General features: G+C 36.9%; 1 non-coding gene across 1 annotated transcript; it reads right to left on the bottom strand.

The window, feature by feature from the left end:
• Positions 1–22,963: 22,963 nt before the first annotated feature.
• LOC141669626 (small nucleolar RNA R71) lies at positions 22,964–23,070 on the bottom strand. The gene has a single exon (XR_012553894.1). It is a non-coding gene; the product is annotated as a small nucleolar RNA R71 (small nucleolar RNA).
• Between the last annotated feature and the right edge of the window lie 2,803 nt (positions 23,071–25,873).

Below are 25,873 nucleotides of genomic sequence, written 5' to 3'. Positions count from 1 at the left end.
ATATAATTAATCTTTATAATATATAAATGTTTTTCATGTCATAAACATAATTGATGGTCGATTGAGTGAAACTAGATATGCATTTTTATTAGTGCTACTACCGCTATAATATACAAATAATTTTAATTTATTTATTTGAATTTTTGAATAATTATACATGCATGTTATTTGAGTAATCAATTGACTTTATAGATGTAAATAATGATTAAATATATAAACTAATAAGATATTTAGCATGTAAATAAAAGAGAACAGCGTCATTTACTCGAAAATATAATAAACAATAATTTATATACTTACACACGCACAAATTATTTTATCTTTACTAAATAACTATAAAAAATTCAATGTTAATGTAGTATTCAGACTCTTTGAGACACTAAAAAGAACAAAATAAGTATTTTCATGTTGTGAAAGTGAAAAAGGTACATTGAATATGAGATTCAATGTTTTAGAATTTGTCATTGCCAAAATCATCAAAGTTGGCTAACATTTTTTGTAAACATGACACGGTATATCATAATTGAACAAGTAAAACAATCATTGAGTATAATGTTAGATATATTTAATAATGTCATGGCTAATATGTTTTATGTTTAGCTTTCAGATCTTACTTGAACAGGATAAATCAGTACTTAACTGTTGATCAGTACTTATACTGGAAGTCAGGACTTAAGGATATCAGTACTTATGTTATCAGGAGATAATCATCAGAAGATAGATATCAGAACTTAAGTGCTGAAGGACGATCAGATAAGGACAGTAGCTGATTAAAGGAAAGAAGATCAAGATAAACATAAGAAGAGATATGCATGAAGAAGGAATTCTGTAAAGAATGGAATACTTGGAAGAAAAGATATCTGATTGATATATTTTAGGAAGCAGAATTATATTCCATATCAATTAGCGATTATCTTATAACTGTGTAGTATATAAACACAGACATAGGGTTTACACTATAAGTGTTATTATTAGAGAAGATTATTCATTGTAACCCTAGCAGCTCTCGTGATATTTGTTCATCACTGAGAGGTAACAGTTCCATACTGTAACAGAGTTTATTGTTTCAATAAAGTTTGTTTTCTGTTACTTAAGTTCTTAAAGTTCGATTTGAGTGTACTATACACTGTATTCACCCCCTCTACAGTGTGTGTGTGACCTAACAATTGGTATCAGAGCCTATCTGTTAACATACATACAGTTAAAGATCCAAGCACAATCATGTCGGACACAGAAACTCCAACTAAGCCTACCAAAACTGAGGAACCACCAAAGACACAAATTCAGAGTCGGTATGAGACCATCAGAGTTCCCATACTGAGACCATCTGAATATCCCATATGGAAGGTAAGGATGACCATGTTCCTGGAAGCAACAGATCCAGAATACCTTGATAGAATCAAGGAAGGCCCTCACAAACCAACCAAGCTCGCTGTTGCAGTTGCAGTTGAAGCAGCAAAGACCGTACCAAAGGAGAAGAGTGATTATACTGCTGAAGACATAGCATCAATTGCTAAGGATGCTAAGGTACGACACTTACTGCATAGTGCCATTGATAATGTAATGTCAAACAGGGTAATCAACTGCAAGACTACTAAGAAGATATGGGATGCTCTGGAAATAAGGTGTCAGGGAACTGACACAATTAAGAAGAACAGGAAGACAATACTCACTCAAGAGTATGAACACTTTGACTCAAAGACTAATGAGTCATTGAATGATTTATATGATAGATTTGTCAAACTTTTGAATGATTTGTCATTGGTTGATAAAGAGTATTATCTTGAAGATTCAAACCTTAAGTTCCTGTTAGCTCTTCCTGAATGTTGGGATTTGAAGGCAACGACAATAAGAGACAACTACAATCTTGATGAAACAACTCTTGACGAAATCTATGGAATGCTCAAGACTCATGAGCTGGAGATGGAACAAAGAAGCAAGAGGAAAGGAGGAAAGTCAAGGACAGTTGCTCTTAAGGCTGAAGAAGAATTCCCCAAAGCAGTTTCCTCAAAGAAAGACAAGGGTAAAGATCTTTTCATAAAGTCTGATACTGAGTCATCAAGTTCTGAGAGTGATGATGACTCAGATTCTGAAAGCTTGCCTGAGACTGATGTTGATGAGGAGATGATGAAGCTGTGTGCTCTTATGGTGAAAGGTGTTAGGTCCCAATTTATTTGTAGAAGGGGGGGTTGAATGCAAACAATACCGTTTAATCGAATAAAATGCGGAATAAAAATGTGAAACAAAATTCAAGTTAAGGGATTAATCTCAAATCAATTATTACAAATCTAGAATAAATTCGACATGAACTTTTTCTATGTTTGCAATTAAAAGATCAAATGCTAAATGCGATTTGAGATTAAGTTCTAGGGATTTTAATCCGCTAGATTGATACACAAGAACAAGATAAATAATTCTAGTGGATTGGATTTAACTTTTCAATCTAGAATTTTGATCTTGAATAAAGCAGATGAAAAATAAAATGTTGTGCCTTTATTTTCTGTTGTGTTCTTGACTTGTGTGTTCTGTTGAATAATTGCATGAATGTCTTTTGCCGTGTTTTGTTGTTTAAGTAAACAAAACAATCCAGTTGAATCAGCAAGACTTTCGGCAAGACAATCAAATGAACTGGCATGACAATCCATTTGAACTGGTAGGACTTTCGGTGAGACTATCCTTTTGAACTAGCAAGACAATCCCAATAGCTAGCAAGACAATCAGAATGAACTAGCAAGACTTTCGGTATGACTATCAATTGTCATACCGATTGTCATAGTAGTTCAAATCAAATTGTCTTACTGAATTATTAATAGATTTTAATCTACTAATAATTCTGAAAATCCTTAATATTAATTCTGAATTAATTAATCAATTAATTCAATTAATCAATAAATTAATCTTTGCAAATATAATTTATTTTCTTAATTAAATTATTTGACTTAATTAATTAATAGGGAATTAATACTAATCTTGAGCAGCAACCATTCTTCTGAAAATCTTCTGAAAATTACTGTCAATTATGAATGAATTCCACCACTTCAATGTTGACACTCGATGTACTGTCTGGTTCATGAGTGACTAACTTCCGTGACGTTTCTTCAAGCCTTGACCTTGATACTCTTGATTTTCTTCAGACTAAATCCTTGTAATTAATTGATACCTTGACGAGATCTCTGTCACTTGATTAAATCCACAATCTTGATTTATATCACTGAGGCTTGATCAATTTCTTGAGCTTCTTCCAGTGAATTAAGTCTTCAAGTCTGTAGATGAATAATGTTTCTTAACCCTTTGACAGATTTACTTTGTGAGATCTCTCTAACGATAGATCCACTATTTACTTATTACATTCTTATTTGAGTTGAGTTAAATCCTCGAATAAACGAATAGGCTATGACATATGCCTTTCAATCTCCCCCTATTTGCTTGTTAGACAATAACAACAAATACCTAGAGGATAACTCAACTAACAAATAAGAATAAGATATAAACAGTAATGCAAAGTAAATAGCAGAAAAGTTCTGGATTATATTTAACATTTTCCAGATTCCATAAGAAATTTACAAGTGAATACAAGATAGATGTTCCTCTAGCCTGAACATATAACTACATTAGACTATCTTGATTCATAAAGCTCTAATCATATTACATTGAGTTTTGAGCTAATTGACTTCAGTTGTCTTCTTTTCTGACTTCACCTTCTTCTAAATCTTGAAGCAACTCTTTGTCAAAGACACGATCCTTTTCTGAAGTGAAGCTTGCTGGTCTGACTGGTTGAACTCCAACTGACTTTAGCTTATTCTTGATCTGATTGTACCTTTTAATATTCTTTTCACAATAAGCTTGAATCAAATCAGCAGCTTGAGTCTTCAACATGGATGAGTATCCAGCAGTTCTTAAATGATGTTCCATCCAGACCAGATGCTTAGCTGAGTAGTCTTTAAGAGATTGTACATCTAGCTGACAGATTTGAAGACAATCAAACTTAAAAAATCTCACCTGATGAGGATTCTTGACCACTTGAGGACTAGCCCTGCTGGCAAACTCTTTAAGCCTTTCTCGAAGAACTTCATTCAATTCTGAGCTTCTTTTTACCTTGTTGAGAAGAACCCAAATCTCTGACAAAGAACGATTCTCAAACAGATGAAGTGACACCTTGAAAGATCCTTCACTCTGACAATATACAAAAATGCTCATCTCATTTAGGGATCTATCAAAAGCAGTTGTGATCCTTGAGACTTCAGTCTTGATAGCATTCATGTACATGTCATTGTTAGGATTTGAGATTTCCAGCTTGTCAAGAAGATGTAGGAACTGTCTATCATTGTTAGTGCTCAGCTGAGGCATATCAAGTACTCTCCTAGCTTCATCCCATTTTTCACCAATCTTCAGTCTGACATCTCTTCTCCTTTCTTGAGCCTTAATGTCATGAAGACATTGCTTTTGAAGAGTTTCTGTTCTTTGTATGTCTTTCCTCATGTCAATGATCTGGGAGACCTTTTTGAGTTCAGCTTCTTTTCTTTTCATCTCTGACTGCTGCTGCTGAAACTCTTTCTCAAAGATAGGATCCACTGTAGCTTCCTCTTCCCATTCTCCAAAATCACTTTCCTCTTCAGCTTCAAATAAACCATCTTTATCTTCCAAGACTGGTTCAGTGGGAATGCCAAAAATATCAAAGTCATCCTGTTCTCCACTGTAGTAGACATCATCAGCCTTTCCTTTGTCCCCAGCAGAGGTATCTTTTTCTTTCCCCTTTCCACTACTCCCTTTCTTCTCCCCCTTAGTTGAGGGATCCTCTACGGACTTTCCCTTAGATCCTTTATGACCTCCATCACCTCCCGAGCCTGAGCCTCCACCAGACGACCCTTCAAAGTAAGTCCTTTGTTCTTCATTGGGACAGTGAGAATTTTTGATCATGTAGTACAGGTGCTTCATCCCTTCATTCAGATGTTCCATACCTGTCTCTATCTTCAGAAATCTGGAGGAATCCAGTGAATGATTCATTTCAACCAAATCTTCAAGAGAAGTCATCCTTGTATGTAGAGAGCAGAAGTTAGAAATGTCATCAGATGATAAAGTTGGAGTTTCCTGAATGGAATTGAGCTTTGGTGTGACAGTGTTCTTGAGATCTGAGATATCATTTCTTATGAGTGCCAGCTGATTGTTGACAGAGGTGGAAGAAGAAGACCGTTCAACCACTTGTGCTTTGAATGCTTGAGCCTCAGCTTGGCTTTTAGCAAGTTCTTCTTTTAGAGCAGCAATTTGAGCTAACAGGTTTTCAGTATCTGTGTCTGTGTGTGCTCTCACCTGAATTGCACTCGTGTTTGGTTCACTCACCTCACGTGCTTGTGTTTCTCTCAATATAATTGCTCGTGAGGAGTCTTCCTGTTGCTGTTCTTCTGTACCTGCAGTTAAAATCACCCTAGCCTCTTCAAGAGAGGTCAGTGGTGGTGCAATGGGAATTCGCGAGTCCCGATCCTCAGTCAAACCTATCATTTCATGTGAAATAGATGTCTGAATTGCTTCAGGGATAGATTGACCGAGTTGCCCTCCACTTTCTCCAGATAAATCTACGAGTGGAGAATCCCGTGAGGGAGCCAGAGGTGTTTGATCTGGGAGGGGAGAAAATGACTCTATTAAGGGTGGCTGAGAGTCAGATTTTCCCTCAGAAGCATGTGACTGCTCTTCTGCCGTAACTATGGCAGGCACTTTAACAGACTCTATGTGCACTCCTCGCTCTGTGTCCTGAGTATCATCTGTGGATATGTATGGTTCCATTATGAGTAATGGAATTGTGCTTGACTCAGTACAAGATGCCATGGCCCTATGTTGAATTTCAATAGATTCATCCTGTTGAGAGAATGTCTCTAGTAACTGTTCATCGGCCATTTCAAAGTCCATGTCCTGTTGGGAGGACAAGGATGGGCTTTCAGATGCCTCAGTATAAGTTCTTCTTTTCTTTGGAGGAGGCAGAGCTGAGGGTTCACTCACATTTAACAATACACTACTTCCTATTAATCTTCTGGGTAACATTTTAGACAGTGGGGGAGAGGTTGAGATAGAATGTGACTCTGTGTTTGGCTCTATGACCTGGGATTGAAGCTGTGGTTCTACAACTTCATGGTCAGCCCTATCAACCACTGGGGGTCTTTCAACAGAAGTAGGAATGGAGTGAGAGTGAGGAATTACTACTTGTAATGGAAGAGCATCTGATGTTGGAGGAGCCTGGGTGGCTTGAACCACTGGAGGTTGAGGTTGCTGTTCATGACCGGGAAGATTGAAAATAGGTAAAGGAATATAAGTGGCCATGAAAGCAGATACAAGTACTGGAACTTGCATGAATTTAAAGGTTGTGTCTTGGCGGGTGTAAATCTTTTTGCTTACTGGAGGGGGTTCGGTTACTGCAGAGTTAGCAAAAAGGGCTTTGTGTTCAGGTGTGAGAAGATGATCTGCTATAAGCATGAGAAAACAAGCATAGTAACATGATACCCTACGATTTGTAGAATGATCACGTAAAGCAGTAGTGAGACGTCTCAAGAGAATGGGAAAAAGTAGTTTGCCAAAATTGATCCTCTGATTGAAAACAACCGCAAGACCAATATACTGCAGAGTGGAAGTGATGTTGTGAAAGTTGGATTTAGTGCAGTTGGCAAACACTTTAAAAAGTGTATCGAAGAAAATATCCCATTCAGACACCAAATTGGATTTTGAAAGTTTGGTTAAATTGATCACCCCCTGATAGTGAATAGCATGGAAAAAGTTTGTGATATCATTTTCAGAGGGTAAATTACAGAAATTGTCCAATGGAAAATTTAACGCTTGATTGACTACTGTTTCATCAACCACATACTGTGTGTTTGCCACGGTGAATGAAAAAGATTTTGAATCGTCGGCCACAGTAGAGGTTGTGCAAATCAGTCTAAGCAGATCGACATTTAAAATCACATTTGATTTAATAGCAGAGCTAACAATCGAATGGTCATTTAAAAATCTAATCCAAGGCTTAAATTTTTCCACATCACATTTTTCCGGATTAAAATAACCAACCTGATTATGCGCGACAATTTGGAAATTGAGAGCCATTTAAAATAATAATAAGACACACACTTTCAGAATTTTAAGAATAATATTAAGAAAATTCGAATTAATTAAATTAATTTAATAATTTGAATTAAATTAATTATAATCGAAAAATTTAGACAGAAATGTATCTCGTTAAAATTCTTAACTCACAAACGCAGATTTGAAAAGCCAAAAGACACAAAACAGAAATTAAAATTTAAATCAAAAATACCCAAAATCAACAAACACAATGATTAAAAAAAAAATTTGGCAGCACTCCTGTATGTATATACTTGTATGTATATATAGCAGGAGTGATGTATGCTGAGTAAAAACTCGAGCAAGGAAAACAAGGAAGCAGTTTTGAGTTTGATCGAATAGAGAGAGAGAGAGAGAAATAAGAGAGAAAAAAATGAAAGACTGTTGGAATTTTTAACAAAAACTGAACTGAATGATTTTAACAAGACAAAGACACACTAAATAGACAACTGGTATGACAATTCGGGATAGTCTTGCCGATTGTCATACCTATAGTCATACAAGGCAATTTTGAAGAAAAAACAAAAAATAAAACAAATAATAATATATAACTGGTATGATAATCTGATGGTCATACCGATTGTCATACCAGTACAAAATAAAACATAATATATCTGATATTAATTTTATTACTGGCATGACAATCAATAGTCATACCGATTGTCTTGCCAGTTATAAAATTAAACTGATTAAATAAAACAAGTATTAGTACTGGAATGACTTTCAGCAGGACAATTTAATTGTCTTGCCGATTGTCATTCTAGTATAAAATAAATTAAGTATTTTAAATATACTGAATAATTAACATAAAAACTGTTAAAAAAACACATAAACAAAAAATATATAAAATATTACAATTACAGAAAACTGAAATGAATATGGCAGAAAATATTTACATAATTAAAATAATTAAAATATTTCAGAGATAATAATATTTTCAGTCCAAAAATAGATTTCTTTTGAATTTTAACAAATTAAATTCATAGAAAAATATTTTTAGAGAAAATAAAATATTCTGAGACATTAAAATTAACAATTTGAGTAAATAAATAAGATAAGATAATAAAAATTCCATAGAAATAAGCAAGAAAAATGATAAAATGATAAAATAAATTTGCAAATGAATTTTTCATTTATGAAAAATTCATTTGTAAATTCATTCAAGAACAGATCTTAGATATTAACTAAATTAATCACTAAAACTATTCAACATGCCCAATTTACCAACTAATCTGGTAAATGTGGATTCATCAAGTGGTTTAGTGAAAATATCTGCTATTTGTTCTTCTGTTGGAACAAAAAATAGTTCAACAGTACCACTCATGACGTGCTCTCTAATAAAATGATACCAGATGTCAATGTGCTTTGTCCTCGAGTGCTGCACAGGGTTGTTGGTGATGGCTATTGCACTTGTATTGTCACATAAAATAGGAATTTTGTTTAATACAAAGCCATAGTCTCGTAGCTGGTTCCTAATCCACAAGATCTGAGCACAGCAGCTTCCAGCAACAATATATTCAGCCTCGGCCGTTGAGTTGGAAACTGTTTGTTGTTTCTTGCTGTACCATGAGACTAGCCTGCTTCCTAGGAATTGACAACTCCCTGAGGTGCTTTTCTTATCAACAACACTTCCTGCGTAATCTCAATCTGTATATCCAACAAGGTTAAAACTAGATTCTTTAGGGTACCAAATACCTAGATTTGGTGTTCCCTTAAGATATCTTAAGATTCGTTTAACAGCAACGAGATGAATATCTCTAGGATCCCTTGGAACCTTGCACATAAGCATGTAGCATACATAATATCTGGTCTACTTGCAGTAAGATAGAGTAACGAGCCAATCATACCTCTGTAGCTTGTGACATCTACCTTAATGGAGTTTTCACATGGTCCAAGCTTGACAGCTGTAGTTGATGGAGTCCTTGCTGATGCAGAATCCTCTAGATTGTACTTTTTGAGGAGTTCCTTGAGATACTTGGATTGACAAATAAATATTCCATCTAACCTTTGATTTACTTGTAATCCAAGAAAGAACTTTAGCTCTCCCATCATGCTCATTTCAAACTTGCTGTGCATTAACTTAGCAAATCTCTTACAGAGATTATCATTAGTAGACCCAAGTATTATATCATCCACATAGACTTGGACTAATATAGTATCATTCTTATGTTTTTTAGAAAAGAGAGTTTTGTCTATGACACCTCTAATAAAGCTATTTTCAATAAGAAATTCAGAGAGAGTGTCATACCATTTTCTTGGAGACTGTTTGAGCCCATAGATAGCCTTGAAAAGAAAGAAGACAAAATCCAAATGATCTGGATCTTCAAAACCAGGAGGTTGCTCTACATATACCTCTTCATCCAGCTTTCCATTCAGAAAGGCGCTCTTGATATCCATTTGATAAACTTTAAAGTTTGAGAATGCTGCGAATGCCAGAAATATCCTGATGGCCTCAAGTCTAGCCACTGGAGCATAGGTTTCATCATAATCAATGCCTTCAGCTTGAGAATACCCTTTTGCTACCAGTCTTGCCTTGTTTCTTGTAACCACACCATCTTCATCTAGTTTATTCCTGAATACCCACCTAGTACCAACAACTTTCTTGTGTGTAGGTCTAGGTACTAGTTTCCAGACTTGTTGACTTTCAAACTGATTGAGTTCATCTTGCATAGCAATCACCCAATCTGGATCAGTTAGTGCTTCTTCAATCTTCTTAGGTTCCATCTCAGAAAGAAATCATGAGAACAAACACTCATTTTGAGTAGCACGTCTAGTTCTGACTCCAACATTTGGATCACCAATAATCAACTCAAAAGGATGAGCTTTATTCCAGACAGTCTGTCTTGGAAGATTTGTTCTTGATGATTCGCCTTGAAATACATTTGGATGTTGTGTCCTACTAGATGATCCTTCAGCATCTCCCCCTGAGTTGTTGCCATGTTGACTTGAAGATTCTCCATCAGTAGCAGTGGTATCTCCATTGTTGCCAAAGTTTCCATCACTATTACCTTGAGTATCATCATGATTAACAGGTTCTTCACCAGCAACAACCTCAGGTTCTTGACCATGTTCTGATTCTGAATCTGACATATCATCAAACTTCAGTTTCTCAGAAGGATCTTCAGTTTGGATACTAGGGAGTTTAGTGTCATCAAATATAACATTGACACTTTCAGTTACTTTATGTTGATCAATGATATACACTCTGTATGATCTTCTTCCATATCCAACAAAAATACCCTCATATGCCTTTGCCTCGAACTTACCACGACGATCATCTCCATCCTTGAGCATGAAGCATCTTGCACCAAATACATGAAAGTATTTGATAGAAGGTTTCTGTTCATTCAAAATCTCATAAGGAGTTTTCATGAAGTCTTTGTTGATTAGAGTTCGATTCTGAGTATAACATGCAGTATTGACAGCTTCGGCCCAAAAGTACATTGGAAGACTTGATTCACTTAACATCTTTCTTGCAGCTTCAATCAATGTACGATTCTTCCTTTCTACCACTCCATTTTGCTGAGGGGTTCTAGGAGCTGAAAATTGTCTGGTAATCCCTTTGTCTGTACAGAATTCATTGAGAAGTGCATTCTTGAATTCTGTCCCATTATCTGACCTTATTGCTCTAACAGGGACGTTAGAATCTAACTCAATCATCTTGATATGATCAATCACAACTTGTGGTGTTTCATCCTTAGAGTGAAGAAATAAAACCCACGTATACTTGGAATAGTCATCAACTATCACAAGACAGTAACACTTCTTTGACATCGAAAGGACATTAACTGGTCCAAATAAATCCATGTGCAATAATTGCAGAACACCAGTTATGGAAGATGTGTTAGTGCCTCTGTGACTTGCTTTCTTTGACTTTCCTTTCTGGCAAGCCTCACATAGTCCTTCTGGAGAGAATTCCAGCTGAGGCAGACCTCTTACCAATTCTCTTTTTACAAGAGAATTCATTGTTTTAAAATTGAGATGAGAAAGTCTCTTGTGCCATAGCCAACTCTCATCTGACGATGCCTTTGCATAGAAACAATTGACTTCAGGATTGCTTCCAGAGTTCATGTCAGCTACGAACAGATTTCCTTTCCGGATTCCCATTAAGGAGGGTTTTTCACTTTTCTTGTGCAGAATCTGACACTTCAGGTTGTCGAATAAAATATTGTAGCCGTTGTCACAGAACTGACTAATGCTAAGCAGATTGTGTTCAAGTCCTTGCACAACATATACATTTTCAATGATAACATTTCCAGCTAGCAAACAGCCATATCCCTCCGTTAAACCTTTGCTGTTATCTCCAAAGGTAACCACTGGGCCAGCTTTCTCAACCATATTTGATAGCAGGGCTCTATCTCCAGTCATATGTCTTGACGATCCGCTGTCAAGAATCCACACTACCGGTTGTACCTGTTTAATGCCCTGCAATACAAATGGATTAGACCTTCTTCGGAACCCAAGCTTGGCTGGGTCCGGCATATTTGTAAAATTGGCCTTTATCAGGCAAAACAACATTCTTAATTTTAATATTCTCAACGTTCTCAATGACTGAACATTTGACCTTGTGAACAGCCTTGACAAATTTCTGTTTAGGCTTAGGCACAAATGTCTCCTTTCTAGCTTTAGGAGGACTAGCATTCTTAGACCTATCATGCTTTCTATTATTCACATGCTGACGAGGAGTAGTCTTATCATTAGAAACATGCTTACCATTAAAATAAGCATACATCAGATTAAAAGCACAAGACATACAATCAGGAACACCACATGCTTTATGAGAGGGATTAACAATAGGCAACTTATGCATGGTAGACATGGCATTTGTGTTATCCAACTCATGTGTGTCTGAGTTAGTCTCAGTTGCTTTCACAACCTTGACTGGAACTTTTGACACACTTGATTTGGAGACAGCTTTCTCATTAGCATTATCTTCAGCATGGATTTCTTCTTGAATAATAAATGAGGTCTCATCAAATGGTTCAGCAATTGATTCTTTATAGAGGGGTTCATCAACACCCTTAAGCACATGTGGTACTTCCCTGCCTTTAGCACAGACATGAGGAGGGGAGTTTATGCCTAATTTTCCAATAGCAGCATTGTAATCATAACCTATTCCAGATGTTTGATTAACAGCTTGCTTATTGTAAAACTCTTTGGACTTCGAACAAGAATTAAAGTAAGCCTTAACCTTAGCCTCAAGACCAGTGATCTTGTCTTTGAGAATAGTTTCAAGTTGTCTATAACAGTCAACTCTATTCTCTAGAAAAGACACTTGTTCTTTTAATTTATCTTGATTAATGTGCACAAGTCTTAATTCATTGACCTATTTCTCAAGGTCTTTGATTTGTTGATTTAACAATTCATTATCACGACGAGCACAATCTAAGGAACCTCCTAGATGATAAACTAATTCAGCATCAGTAAATTTTACCTCTTTTCTTGACGATGAGGTGCTTGCATCACTAGCCATGAGAGCAAGATTCCCAACTTCTTCATCTTCACTGTCAGTATCATCCCAGCTTCTTCCCTTTGCCAGGTAAGCCCTTTCAGATTTACTCTTCTGATTAGAATCGTAAGAATTCTTCCTAGCTTGTTTTGGCTTCCTGCATTCTGTGGCAAAGTGTCCCAACTCATTGCAGTTGAAACATCGAATGGTGCTTCGATCAACCATCCCTGTTTTATACCCACCACTGCTGGTGTTAGAGGATGAAGATCCACCTTTCTGGAATCTGTTGTAGTTGGACTTGTACTTGAACTTGGGATTCCTTTTGAATCTGACATTTGAGAATCTCTTGACAATCAGGGCCATTGACTCATCCTCCAATTGCTCCAGTTCTTCCAAGGAATAATAATCATCTCCTGATTGATTTGTAGTAGAAGGATCAAATTCTGCTACTATCACATTATCTTCAACCTTGGAAGACTGTACCATTCTTTTTTACTGTTGAGATTGTTGTTGATATTGTGGTTGTTGTTGTTGTTCATCAGCTACTAGAGCAGTAGACGTGCTGACCACTCTTCCTTTCCCGTAAACTTCCTTTTGCTGAATCTGCTCCACCTCATAAGTCTTTAACACACCATAGAGCCTTTCCAAAGAATCTCACTCAGATATCTTGCTTCTCTTATGGCAGTGATTCTATGTTCAAGATGAGTTGGCAGTGTTAAGAGGAACTTTTTGTTGACCTCCCTGATGGAATAGTTTTTACCATTAATGTTCAGGTTGTTGATCAATGCATTGTACCTCTCAAACACTTCAGTGATTCCTTCCTCTGGATTGGATTTAAAGTATTCATACTCAGAGGTTAGGATTTCTAGCTTGTTCTCCCTAACTTCCTCTGTGCCTTCATTAATAATCTCAATAGTTTCCCAGATATGTTTGGAATCTTTATAATTCATCACATGTCTATTCATCAAGGGATTAAGGGAATCTACTAAGATTAATTGAAGGCTAGCATCTAGGGAGGCTTCTTCTATTTCAGCAGGAGAGAAATCCTCAGGATCTTTCACATAAGTTCTCGCTTTGGTGATCACCACATCATTTTCTATTACCTCTGGTTCAATAACCATAGGAATTTTTGGACCCTTCTTTAACACTTGCAAATATTTGGGATTAGCAACTTGTAAAAACAGTAGCATCTTTTTCTTCCACATAACATAATTTTCTTTATCGAAAAATGGAATTTTAACGGTTCCAACTTTTTGTGTAGTCATTATGAATTTTTTGAGTGAATAAAAAATTCAAGAAGTGAAAGAAACACAAAAGTCTAGGATCTAGATTTGTACGTTAATCAGAAGGCTCTGATACCAATTATTAGGTCCCAATTTGTTTGTAGAAGGGGGGGTTGAATGCAAACAATACCGTTTAATCGAATAAAATGCGGAATAAAAATGTGAAACAAAATTCAAGTTAAATAAAACTTTTATTAAACTTGAAAGGTGTTACAACTACGGTATCGGTTACAAGGGATTAATCTCAAATCAATTATTACAAATCTAGAATAAATTCGACATGAACTTTTTCTATGTTTGCAATTAAAAGATCAAATGCTAAATGCGATTTGAGATTAAGTTCTAGGGATTTTAATCCGCTAGATTGATACACAAGAACAAGATAAATAATTCTAGTGGATTGGATTTAACTTTTCAATCTAGAATTTTGATCTTGAATAAAGCAGATGAAAAATAAAATGTTGTGCCTTTGTTTTCTGCTGTGTTCTTGACTTGTGTGTTCTGTTGAATAATTGCATGAATGTCTTTTGCTGTGTTTTGTTGTTTAAGTAAACAAAACAATCCAGTTGAATCAGCAAGACTTTCGGCAAGACAATCAAATGAACTGGCATGACAATCCATTTGAACTGGTAGGACTTTCGGTGAGACTATCCTTTTGAACTAGCAAGACAATCCCAATAGCTAGCAAGACAATCAGAATGAACTAGCAAGACTTTTGGTATGACTATCAATTGTCATACCGATTGTCATAGTAGTTCAAATCAAATTGTCTTACTGAATTATTAATAGATTTTAATCTAATAACAATTCTGAAAATCCTTAATATTAATTCTGAATTAATTAATCAATTAATTCAATTAATCAATAAATTAATCTTTGCAGATATAATTTTATTTTCTTAATTAAATTATTTGACTTAATTAATTAATAGAGAATTAATACTAATCTTGAGCAGCAACCATTCTTCTGAAAATCTTCTGAAAATTACTGTCAATTATGAATGAATTCCACCACTTCAATGTTGACACTCGATGTACTGTCTGGTTCATGAGTGACTAACTTCCGTGATGTTTCTTCAAGCCTTGACCTTGATACTCTTGATTTTCTTCAGACTAAATCCTTGTAATTAATTGATACCTTGACGAGATCTCTGTCACTTGATTAAATCCACAATCTTGATTTATATCACTGAGGCTTGATCAATTTCTTGAGCTTCTTCCAGTGAATTAAGTCTTCAAGTCTGTAGATGAATAATGTTTCTTAACCCTTTGACAGATGTTACTTTGTGAGATCTCTCTGACGATAGATCCACTATTTACTTATTACATTCTTATTTGAGTTGAGTTAAATCCTCGAATAAACGAATAGGCTATGACATATGCCTTTCAAAAGGAATCACAAAGATTGCATACAGGAAGTTCAGGAAGGGAAAGAAGTTTTCCAGGAAAGGCATAAGTTCTAATAAGAAGAATTTCAGAAGATCTGAAGGCAGAGGAGGAAAGTCTGACAGAGGAGATTACACCGATGTTAAATGCTATAACTGTGGTGAGAAAGGCCACATATCTCCTGATTGCAAGAAGGTAAAGGGTGACAAAGGCAAGGCTCTTGTCACAAAGCAGAAAAGTTGGACAGACACCTCAGACTCTGAAAGTGAGGAAAACTATGCATTGATGGCAAATGCTGATAAAGAAAGTGCTGAGAGCAGTTCTGAAGCTGCTGAAACAAAGGTACCTCAGACTACTTATGCTTTTCATACTGATGATATTAATGAGTTGAGAAGATATCTTAAAACCATGTTTGTTAGTTATAGAGATCAAACTTTAACATGTGAAAGATTAACTTCTGAAAATCTTGCATTTAAGAAAAGAAATAATTTCTTAGAAAAAGAGTTAGTCATGTTCCATCAAACTCAGAAGGATAGAGATGATGATTTTTATGTTAGGAATGAAGTGCTAAAAATAAATGAATCTCTAAAAACTGAGTTAGAAAAGGAAAGAGAGATTATCAGGACTTGGACTAACTCTAGCAAAACAACTCAAAATTTGCTAAGTAGTGGAAACTGGAAAGAGGGCTTAGGTTATGGAGAAGATAAGAATGATAAAGGAACTGAAGAAATTAAGTCTGTTGATAAGTAAAAACCAAAGTTAAAACCTGTTAAGTTTGTAACTGTAAAGTCTGAAAATGAAAAATCAGAAGTTACAAAGAAATTAACTTCTGACAAACTAAAACAGGAAAAGACAGCTGAAGTGAACATAGGCTTAATGACAAATAAGCAGCTTAAGCATAAGCTGAAAGATGTTAAGAATGCAAACAAGGTAAAATCACCTAGGAAAAATAGGAATGGAAAGGAAGGTGTGAATAAAAGCAATAATTATAAACCTGTTCCTGATGCTTCTAGGAAAACATGTCATAACTGTGGAAGTTCTAACCATCTGGCTTCTTTTTGCAGGATGAATAAGAATATTAACCCCTTACCTTCAAAGTCAGGAGTTAAGAGTCAGTCTGTTAGATACAAACCACAAAATCCTTGTTTTCATTGTGGTAGTTTATGACATTCCATTTATACTTGTAAGGAATATCATAGCTTGTACTATGATTATTATCAAATAAAACCTTCTTTGAAGAAAGTTTCCATTGTTCCTTCTAGTGTAAATTCTGATTCAAAGTCTGATAGTGTAAGTTCTGATAAGAAAAATGTTAACATAAACTCTGATGCTAAATTCGCTGTAAATGTTAACAAACTTAATAAGGCCAAAGGATCCAAGCAAGTCTGGGTCCTTAAAACTAATAATTAGTGGTCTTTGTGATTGCAGGGCAACAGGAAAAATATTCTAGTTCTGGACAGTGGATGTTCAGGACATATGACTGGAAATAAGGCCCTGCTATCAGACTTTGTGGAGAAAGCTGGCCCAAGTGTTTCTTATGGAGATGGCAACATTGGAAAAACATTGGGATATGGCAATATCAATCTTGAAAATGTCATAATTAAACAAGTAGCTCTGGTCTCAGGACTTAAACACAACCTACTGAGTATAAGTCAAATCTGTGACAGAGGTTATCATGTTGATTTCTTTGAAGAACACTGTGAAATTGTGAGTAAATCTAAAGGCAAAGTTGTTCTGAAAGGATACAGGCGTGGTAATATTTATGAAGCTAAGCTTTCAACAAGTACTGATGGTTCTGCAATCTGTCTGATGAGTAGAGCATCAATTGAAGAAAGCTGGATTTGGCATAAGAAACTTTCTCATTTAAATTTCAACAATATAAATGAACTGGTCAAGAAAGATCTTGTGAGAGGATTGCCAAACACAGTATTTGCTCCTGATGGTCTTTGTGATTCATGTCAGAAAGCCAAACAAAGAAAATCTTCATTCAAGAGCAAGACTGAATCATCAATTCTTGAGCCTTATCATCTACTACATGTTGATTTATTTGGTCCAGTAAATGTCATGTCTATTGCAAAGAAGAAGTATGCGTTGGTCATAGTGGATGAGTTCACCAGATACACATGGGTGTATTTCTTGCATACAAAAAGTGAAACTGCATCAATCTTGATTGATCATGTCAAACATCTGGATAAAATGGTCAAAGATTCTGTGAAAGTTTTAAGGAGTGATAATGGCACTGAGTTCAAGAATTTGATAATGGAAGAGTTTTGCAAAAGCCATGGAATAAAGCAGGAATTTTCTGCTCCTGGAACTCCACAGCAAAATGGAGTTGTTGAAAGGAAGAATAGAACTCTCATTGAAGCTGCACGTACAATGCTTGAAGAAGCAAAGCTTCCAACCTATTTCTGGGCTGAAGCTGTGCAGACTGCTTGTTTTACTCAAAATGTAACACTCATTAACAAGCATGGAAAAACACCATATGAGATGGTGAAGAAAAAGAAGCCAAATCTGAAATACTTTCATGTATTTGGATGCAAGTGTTTTGTTCTCAAGACTCATACTGAACAGCTATCAAAGTTTGATCTAAAAGCTGATGAAGGAATCTTTGTTGGATATCCACTTTCCACAAAAGCCTTCAGAGTCTATAATTTGAGAACAAAAGTAGTCATGGAATCTATCAATGTCTCTTTTGATGACAAGAAGATTACTGGTCTTGAAGATTTCATTGACCATGATCAGCTGAGATTTGAAAATGAAGACTCAAATTCTGATACTGAAAATCCTGAAAGTCTAAGTCCTGATACTGTAAACTCTATTGGAATAAACTCTGATGTTATTGAAACTGTGGTGGCTACGCCAAGGGAAGATGCACCGATGCAGGGGGAGCATAGTCAAGATCCTACCACAGCTCAAGAAACATCAGAACATACATCTGGCTCTTCAAATTCTGATTCGTCAAGTTCTGATAAGCCAAGTTCTGATAGTGCTGAAAATTTAAATACTAAAGACTCCAACTCAGAGAGCATAGTTTCAGGGGGAGCATCAGAAAATGAAAATGAAGATAGCATGGATCATGGGGGAGCATCCAGTTCTAGAGAAAACCTTCCATCTGCAAGGAAGTGGACAAAATCACATACACCTGATTTGATAATTGGAAATCCTGATGCAGGTGTCAGAACTAGAACAGGTACTTCAAATGAATGTCTTTACAATTCTTTTATCTCTCAGACTGAGCCAAAGAAAGTAGAAGAAGCTCTTCAAGATGCTGATTGGGTGCAAGCAATGCAGGAAGAGTTGAATGAATTTGAAAGAAACAAAGTCTGGACCCTAGTGCCAAGACCAAAGAATAGATCTGTTATTGGTACAAAGTGGGTATTCAGAAACAAAACTGACAGTGATGGCATAATTACAAGGAATAAGGCAAGGCTGGTTGTAAAAGGATATTCTCAACAAGAGGGAATTGATTATGATGAAACATTTGCACCAGTTGCTAGGATAGAAGCCATAAGGATATTCTTGGCTTATGCTGCTCACAAAAAGTTTACTGTCTTTCAAATGGATGTGAAAAGTGGTTTTCTCAATGGAGAATTGGAGGAGGAGGTATATGTTGAACAACCTCCAGGTTTTGTAGATACCAAACATCCAGATTATGTCTACAGGCTTGATAAAGCACTTTATGGACTTAAGCAAGCTCCTAGAGCATGGTATGAGACTTTAGCTCAGTTTCTTCTGGAAAGTGGATTCAACAGAGGGATAATAGACAAAACACTGTTCTACCTCAACCATGGAAAGGACTTACTTCTGGTCCAGATTTATGTTGATGATATCATTTTTGGATCTACAAATGACAAACTTTGCAAAACGTTTGCCAAACTAATGTAGTCAAGATATCAGATGAGTATGATGGGGGAACTTAGCTATTTTCTGGGCCTTCAAGTCAAGCAGAATGAGGAAGGGACTTTTATTTGTCAAACCAAGTACACCAGAAACTTGCTGAAGAAATTTGGAATGCAAGATTGTTCAAGTGCATCCACTCCAATGGCCACTGCAACAAAACTGGATAAGGATACCGGTAAATCAGTAGATATTACTGACTACAGAGGTATGATTGGCTCTCTACTCTATCTAACTGCTAATAGACCTGATATCATGTATGCTACCTGTCTTTGTGCAAGATTTCAAGCAGATCCAAGAGAACCTCACTTAACAGCTGTAAAAAGAATCTTTAAGTATCTTAAAGGAACAGCTGCTCTGGGATTATGGTATCCTAGAGAATCAGATTTTAAACTAATAGGTTACTCAGATGCAGATTTTGCAGGTTGCAAAATTGACAGGAAAAGCACAAGTGGAAGCTGTCAATTTCTTGGAGGCAGTTTGGTTTCTTGGTACAGCAAGAAACAAAAGTCAATTTCCACATCAACTGCAGAAGCAGAGTATATTGCTGCAGGAAGCTGTTGTGCACAGATTCTTTGGATGAAGAATCAGTTACTGGATTATGGGTTAACATATTTCAAAATCCCTATTTACTGTGATAATCAAAGTGCTATTGCTATGACAGGTAATCCAGTTCAACACTCTATGACAAAGCACATCAGCATCAGGTACCACTTCATCAGGGAACATGTGGATAAGGTACAGTGGAATTGCATTTTGTTCCCACAGATCAACAACTAGCAGATATCTTCACAAAACCACTGTGTGAAGCTACTTTTACAAGATTGGTAAATGAACTTGGAATGGTTTCAGGTTCTTTCTCTAAATCTGCTTAGTCTTGTTCAGTGTTATCAGACTTTATGCTCAGTATTTACAGAATTAATCTCATTATGTATTCTGTGCTTAATTGATAAATGTCTTTAAGTACTGACTATTGTCTGATATATGTTTCTAAACTCTGATAAGTGATATGTCTGTTCAAGTACCTATTCAATCCTATGAGGACAACTGTGCTAGATACTGACCTAGTAGTCTTCAATAAACAAATGATTCCATGTAAGAAGTAATTATTTCAGTGGAAATCTTATGATACTAGCAAATTCTGATAATTGAGCTTAGTTAAGTTTACTTTGTATATCTTATTACTAAGTCACAAATTAGAATAATGCTACTCATCTATTAAGTTCTGATACTAGTAAAATTGCTGAATGTACTAAGTGCTGATAAACCTCACTTATCAAAAGAAAAAGCAAAAAGATCAAAGAATAAAAGCAGGTACTCCTTTGAGATCTAGAGTAAAAATGTGGAAGGGACGACCCAAGTGCATTGCTGGTATTAAGTAAATATGCATTAAAAAAGCAAAATATTTCTTGGTGACTTTTCACACTCTATGATTACTGGAGAAATACTCTGATAATAGCATAAATTCTGATAAACAGTCGTGACTCACTTACACTGAGAAGCCACTGTAAAATAGAATTTCAAAAGATCCATAAAATTAGCACAAAACAGTTGAGGTGGACTCAAGCATGAACTCATTCATCAGTAGGTTTCAGGACAATGACAGCTCTTTAGCAAAATTTTAGTTATGCCTTATTTCTAAGATGTACTGAAGTGACTCAGACTTTACTCTTTGTCTGTTATTTAGCTTAATGCACACACTAATCACTCCATATGAATGATGACAATTGATAAGTGGCATTTTATACCACTTAGAGCATCTTAAAATGGCTTAAATTGGTGTCTTGAAATCAAGTATTTTGTATATTTGATGCGTTTTTCTAGTGTTTATGCATTTCAGGGTTTTAGTTGCATTTCGGGGGAGGAATCATCAAGAATAAGCCTTGCCATGTGTTCACCATTGCGAGAGGAAAGAAACGGGCAGATTACGGCGAAGAAACGGAGCGAAATCAGAATTTTTCCAGTAGAGGTCTGAGCGCCCGCTCAGCATTGCTGAGCGTCCGCGCAGCAAGCTGAGCGCCCGCTCAGCTATGCTGAGCGGCCGCGCAGGGTCGGGAAAAAAGACAAATTATTTTAGGACTTCTACTTCTGTTTGGTTTCCACTTCTATGTAATCTGAGTTTTATGGGACTATGATATAAGTAGATTTGAGACGTTTTCACAAGTGGGGATTGAAGAAGATTGTGTTTTTACGTAAGGAGCGAATGAGATAAGGAAGAAGACCGATTTAGCACACCGCAACGAAGAGGAAGCATATATTCTTGTGATTCTTGTTTCGTTGTAACGTTGGATGCTAGTTTTCTTACTTTGAACTTATTTACTCTTGTGACGTACTCTGTTTTAATATAATTAGTTTAGTTATTATTTTCTTGTGTTTGTTTATCATGATTTCATATGAACCCATGATGACGATAAGTGTTATTATGGGCTAATCGTGATCATGGGGTTGCAACGGATTTATTATGGAATTCTTTAGTTAATTGTTTAATACTTTAGTGTGTGATGATTGCATGATATCTAGTATTGGTTGTGCGTATTCGTCTTATGTGCGTCGCGAACATATAAGATAGGGTGTTAATCTCTTGTGAAGCGACGGTGGATCTTGAGATTTAGAACTTGCCATGCTAGCATAGGTTCATGTACGTTGTGCATGATTAGTGGGTAACTCTAACAGTTTTATTTGCCCTATGTAATCAAAAGGAATAACTTGTGCTTAAATCGTTGTGTTGTCAATTTCTGTAGACATATGGGAACTCAACATAATTGATGACTATTCAACTTCTATCTTAATTGTGGATGCTTGGTAGAATGGTATTAGTACAATGAAAGTTGGCTTTTATCAGTTTCGTGTTATTCGATTAATATCATCACTGTCTCATGCTAAGGGTAAATAACAATGGCTATAGAAGGAAGTAATAATGAAGTTGTGATCTCATGAGTGTTTTATTATTGATAAATTGAAGTGTTAGTTAAGTGATTAATTAAGTAGTTAATTATAGTTAATATTAATCAGCAATTTTAAGTGTTAGTATCTTAACATTGAGAAGTAATCATACATTGGTGAGTGAGTTTAATTAGACAATAATTTAGTCTGAGTCTCTGAGGGAACGAACTAGAAAGTATTCTATATTACTTGCTAACGCGTATACTTGCGTGAATATTAGTGCATGTTTTCGCCCTAACAAGTTTTTGGCGCCGCTGCCGGGGACTCGGCGTATTTGTTTAGTTTATGTACTTACCATCATTGGTCATTAGGACTCAGTGATTAGGACGTAGTAGTTACTTATTTTTTTCGGTTATGTTTTAGGTACTTTAGCAAGCGTTTATGCAAACTCGTTCTCGTGCTCGCAAGAGGACTTTAGATACAGCTGAGGAGACAGACGAAGTTCTTGATATTCCGGAGAAGTTAGATTTTGAGGATTCGGATTCAGGAACTGAGCAGAAAGAACCAGTAAACATGGGAGATCGTATTGTTCAAGCTGATCCAGCTCTTATGGATTTTTCTCGGCCTAAAATTGATGACATTCAGTCAAGCATCCTTCATCCGGCTATTCAAGCTAACACCTTTGAAATCAAGCCAGGCACTATTCAGATGGTGCAGAATTCTGTTTTTTTGGAGGAGCGGCAACTGAAGACCCCAACATGCACATAAGGAATTTTGTCGAGATCTGCAGTACTTTTAAGTATAATGGCGTGACTGATGAGGCTATCAAGTTGAGGCTTTTCCCATTTTCACTAAGGGACAAGGCTAAAGACTGGTTACATTCTGAACCAGCTGGGTCCATCACTACGTGGCAAGATCTTGCGCAAAAGTTTCTGGTGAAGTTTTATCCGATGGCAAAGACTGCTGCTATGAGGAGTGCTCTTACTCAGTTTGCGCAGCAACCTACAGAATCTATGTGCGAGGCTTGGGAACGCTACAAGGAAATGTTGCGAAAATGTCCACATCATGGAATGCCGGATTGGATGGTGATCACTGGTTTCTATAATGGTTTGGGGGCCCAATCTCGGCCCATGCTTGATGCAGCAGCTGGAGGCGCCTTATGGGCTAAAAGCTATACTGAGGCGTATAATCTTATAGAGACGATGGCTGTAAATGAGCATCAAAAACCCAACTCAGAGGATGATGTCAGGCAAGGTAGCAGGTATTCTGGAAGTTGATGTAGCCACTGCTATTGCAGCCCAGCTCCAAGCGCTATCAATGAAGGTTGATTCTCTGGCTACGTATGGAGTTAATCAGATAGCTATGGTTTGTGAGCTTTGTGCAGGTTCTCATGCTACGGATCAGTGTTCTCTTGTCAACGAATCTGTTCAGTATGTGAATAATTATCAGCGACAACAGCAGCCTGTGCCAGCGACCTATCATCCTAACAACAGAAATCATCCAAATTTCAGCTGGGGGAATAATCAGAATGCTATTCAGCCACCATATCAGCAAGGAGTGAGTAAACAGTTTAACCCACCTGGATTCCAGCAACCACAGCAGTATGCTACAAGGCAATCATATCCGCAACAGGGAAGTGCAGCTGCACCTACTAGTGCTGATTTTGAGGAACTTAAGCTGTTGTGCAAGAGTCAGGCGGTTTCTATCAAGACCTTGGAAAATCAAATCGGTCAATTAGCCAATGCAGTGCTCAATCATCAACCTGGCACTCTTCCCAGTGACACGGAAGTACCAGGCAGGAAGGAAGCTAAAGAGCAAGTCAAGGCTATTACCTTAAGGTCTGGAAAAGTAGCTGATGCTGAAAAGGCAAAAGAAGTAGAAGCTGAAATTAGAGGTGAAGAATCTAAGCAAAAGGAGAAAGCGGCGGAACCAAGGAAGACTACTGTTGAACACACTCTGCCTGAGGCTAATACAGGGGAGAAACAGCTTTATCATCCACCACCTTTTTCTAAGAGATTGCAGCAACAAAAGCTGGATAGACAGTTCGGGAAGTTTCTGGAGGTGTTCAAGAAACTTCACATCAATATACCTTTCGCGGAGGCTCTAGAACAAATGCCTAGTTATGCGAAGTTTATGAAGACTATTCTTCCAAGGAAGGGTGAAACTGGATGACCTTGAAACCGTTGCTCTCACGGAAGAATGCAGCGCTGTTCTGCAGCAAAAGTTACCACCAAAACTGAAAGATCCAGGAAGCTTCACCATTCCTTGCACAATTGGCAATCTGACTTTGACAAGTGCCTTGTGATTTGGGAAGCAAGCATTAATCTGATGCTGTTGTCGATCTTTAAAAAGTTGATCTGGCCTGATCCAAAACCCACATACATGTCGCTTATAATTGGCTGACCGTCCATTACCTTACCCAAGGGGCATAGTTGAGGATGGGCTCGTCAAGGTGGATAAGCTCTTCTTTCCAGCAGATTTTGTTATTCTGGATTTGAGGAAGATAAGAAGATTCCCATAATCTTGGAGAAGGCCTTTCTTGGCTACTGGCCTACCTTGATAGATGTGCAAAAAGGTGAACTTACTATGCGGGTCCAAGATCAGGATGTGACCTTCAACGTATTCAAGGCAATGAAATTCCCTACAGAAGATGAGGAGTGCTTAAAAGTGGATGTGATTGATTCTGCGGTTACTTCGGAACTCGATCACATGCTAATGTCTGATGCATTGGAAAAGCCTTAGTGGGGGATTTTGACAGCGATGATGAAGATAGCAATGAGCAATTACAATATCTGAACGCTTCTCCCTGGAAGCGAAAGCTGGACATACCATTTGAATCTCTTGGTACTTCTGACCTTAAGAACGCTGAAGGAAAGCTCAAACCATCAATAGAGGAAGCACCTACCTTGGAGCTCAAGCCATTACCTGAGCACTTGAGGTATGCTTTTTAGGTGATTCATCTACGTTACCTGTTATTATTTCATCTGACCTTTCAGGTAGCGAGGAAGACAAGCTCTTAAGGATTTTGAGAGAATTCAAATCGGCTATAGGATGGACCATAGTAGACATCAAGGGGATAAGTCCTTCATATGGTATGCATAAAATTCTGCTAGAGGAAGGTAGTAAGCCAACTGTGGAACAACAACGAAGACTGAATCCCATCGAAGGAGGTGGTGAAGAAAGAAATTCTGAAATGGCTAGATGCAGGCATCATTTATCCTATTTCTGACAGCTCGTGGGTGAGCCCCGTACAATGTGTACCTAAGAAGGGAGGTATCACTGTGGTCACAAATGAAAAGAATGAGCTCATCCCTACTCGAGCAGTTACAGGATAGAGAGTATGCATGGATTATAGAAAATTGAACAAAGCCACAAGGAAGGATCACTTCCCTCTTCCATTTATTGATCAGATACTTGACAGATTGGCGGGTCATGAGTATTTTTGTCTTCTGGATGGTTATTCCGGGTATAATCAAATTTGTATTGCACCAGAGGATCAGGAAAAGACTACCTTCACTTGTCCATTTGGCACGTTTGCTTTTCGCAGAGTTTCGTTTGGGTTATGTGGCGCCCCGACCACCTTTCAGAGATGTATGATGGCTATATTCTCTGACATGATTGGAAATAACGTCGAAGTGTTCATGGATGACTTCTCCGTCTTTGGACACTCATATGATGAATGTTTGAATAATCTGCGAGCCGTACTCAAAAGATGCGTGGAAACTAATTTGGTGCTCAATTGGGAGAAATGTCATTTTATGGTGCGTGAAGGCATTATTCTTGGGCATAAGGTCTCTAGCAAGGGTCTGGAGGTGGACAAGGCCAAGGTGGGAGTCATTGAAAATCTTCCCCCACCTAATTCTGTGAAAGGAATC

This window comes from Apium graveolens, chromosome 6, assembly GCF_009905375.1.
Source record: "Apium graveolens cultivar Ventura chromosome 6, ASM990537v1, whole genome shotgun sequence".
Taxonomy (NCBI): domain Eukaryota; kingdom Viridiplantae; phylum Streptophyta; class Magnoliopsida; order Apiales; family Apiaceae; genus Apium; species Apium graveolens.
The sequence above is the reverse complement of the archived record's forward strand: the minus strand, read 5'-3'. Positions and strand labels throughout refer to the sequence as shown.